Genomic DNA, 2,518 nt, shown 5'->3' with positions numbered 1-2,518 from the left:
GGCACAGGATAGGTCTGTTGTTGATAGGATCAGCATGAGTTGTACTCGACTCTACGGCACCTAACAAAGACAGCATTAGAGTAGATTTATTGAAAATACCATAGCCTGAATCTGCTGCCCCTTAGTCCTCAAACTGACATCCTTGTTCCTCAGTAATCTGGAGACCTCCCCGACTATAAACTCTCCCAATGCGGGATGTCTCCTGATCTGACTGCTAAAACCAAGTGTGTCGATTATGGATCCAAGTAAGATGAAGTAATTGACGGTTTCAATCTTTTCTCCATCTATCATGTGGTCTAGTGGTGAGAATGTTTGTTTTTTCTTTTCTTTTTTTTTTTTTTTAAATGATCTGTCTTTATTCTTGGGGCGGCAGGTGCTCAGGAGCTGTCAGTGGGGCTTCTGGCCGCGCAGGACGGCGCAGGCCCTGCGGGCGGTGAGCATGCGCTTGTGGGGCTGGAACTTGTTTTTGCCGATCATACGGTGGATGCTGCTCAATGTGGCGCACTGACCTTGTGAATGATGGTCCGCACGTGGTTTCCTCTGCCCTGACCTCTGCTTCATTACCACCACAGCCCCCTTGTTGGGGGAGAGGGAGTCAGCTTCACGCCCACGGTCTTGCGGTGGATCAACCCGTTTGCGGGCTTGGGGGTTATTGTTCTCGGTGCTGTAGGTCGGCTTGTTCCTCTTAAACAAAAAGCTGAAGCAGTGACTCACGGCCAACCATTGCAGATGGGCAGACATGGTGGCAGCTCCTCTTGCAGCGGCGGCAGAAGGTGGAAAGAAGAGAATATTTGTTTTCTTGACATTGAGATACGATCTATATAGAAGGCTGTAACCTTTCATCTTCTGCAGCAAGCGCTTCCAATCCCTTCACTGTTAGCAAACAAGATTGTGTCATCTGTGCAACATAGATTGTTCCTGAGTCTTCTCTGATCATGCCACATTCTTCATAAAGTCCAGATTCTCAAATTATTTTCTCCGCATACAGATTGAATAGGCATAGAGAGAGGATGCAATTTTGATGCACACCTTTCCTGATTTTAAACCATGTGGTGCTTTCTTGCTCTGCTTACACAACTACCTCTTGGTATAAGTTTAGGTTTTGCATGAGCACAGTTAAATGTTCTTGTATTCCCATTCTTCTCACCGTTGGCCATAATTGAATATTATCCACATAGTTAAATAACCTTTGGTGTCTCAGATTGTATGTATCTGAGAGCTGTACAGTGAGTAAGAATGAGAAAAGAATTGATGCCTGTGACTTGTGGTGCTGGAGAAGAGTACTGAATATTCCATGGATTGCCAAAAGAACAAATATAATGTCTTGGAGAAAGTGTGGCCAAAGTGCTCTTTGAAGGCAAAGATGATAAAGCTTTGTCTCACATACTTCGGAAGTGTTGCTATGAGAGGCTATTCTTTGGAAAAAGACATCATTCTTAGAAAGGTTGAAGGTTGGTGAAAGAGAGGAAAACTATCAACCAGATGGATTGACACCGTGAGGATGGCACAGAATAGAAAAGGGTTCAGATCTATTATTCATAGTGTCACTGTAAGTAGAACTCAAGAGCAACATTATAGTAGAAGGGAGCTGTGGTGGTCTGTTGATAAAGAATTGTACTCTCAACCCAAAGACACTTAGTTCAAATCCACCAGCTGTTCCACAGGAGAAAGATGAACAATCTCCCCTCATGCAATTAACTGCCTCTGAAAACCCACTGGTCAGTCCTGACACAATGGTACACAAAACAAGAAGATTATAGTAGAAATAAGCACTGGTGGCCTAGTCTGCAAGGAGTCATGTTACTAACCCAAAGACCACAACTCCGGTGATTTAAATCCACAAGCATTACCATGGGAGAGTTTCTGGAGACATGTTGTCTAGGACGTGGATGTCACTCCTGCTTCCAAACCTGTCATAGAATGTTATTGGTTGAGTCACCTATGATGTATAGTGACCCTATGTACAGCAGCTCTGAACCCTTCCCTGTCCTGACCCAGTCTCACTAATTCTGACATACCAACACCTATCACCCCAGTCATTGTATCAGTCCATCTCATCCAGTGTGTCCCTCTCCTGCACTTTCCGTCCACCCTTCCAAGCATGATGTCCTTCTCCAAGGACAGATCCATGTTGGCCACGTGCCCAAAGTAAGTGAGGCAGAGCTTAAAAATCCTAGCCTCCAAGGAGAAACTTGGTTTCATGCTGTCCTAGACCTATTTGTTTTCTTGGCAGTCCATGGTATGTTCAGACTCTTCAGCACCGCAACTCAAAGGCATCTATTCTTCGTCTATCATCTTTAGTCATTGTCCATCTTTCTGAAGCATAACAAGTAATTGAAAAAATCATGGCCTGGATTAGGAACACCTTTGTATCTAGCCTGACATCGTTGCTCTTCAGCACTCTAGAGACATCCATAACAGCAGATTTTCCCAATGCAACCTGCTCTCAGGGACTTCTCAGAGTACTGAGAAGCAATGATGTTAGTCTAGAGACTAAAGTGTGCCTAATCTAGTCCGT

General features: G+C 44.5%; 1 pseudogene; it reads right to left on the bottom strand.

Annotated features, from left to right (window-relative positions):
- Positions 1-387: 387 nt before the first annotated feature.
- LOC102874303 lies at positions 388-741 on the bottom strand (annotated as a pseudogene).
- Between the last annotated feature and the right edge of the window lie 1,777 nt (positions 742-2,518).

Source organism: Elephantulus edwardii, unplaced genomic scaffold (genome assembly GCF_000299155.1).
Source record: "Elephantulus edwardii isolate Elephantulus edwardi_28Jun2011 unplaced genomic scaffold, EleEdw1.0 scaffold00051, whole genome shotgun sequence".
In the NCBI taxonomy this organism is placed as follows: Eukaryota; Metazoa; Chordata; class Mammalia; order Macroscelidea; family Macroscelididae; genus Elephantulus; species Elephantulus edwardii.
This window is presented reverse-complemented; position numbering and strand designations above follow the sequence as displayed.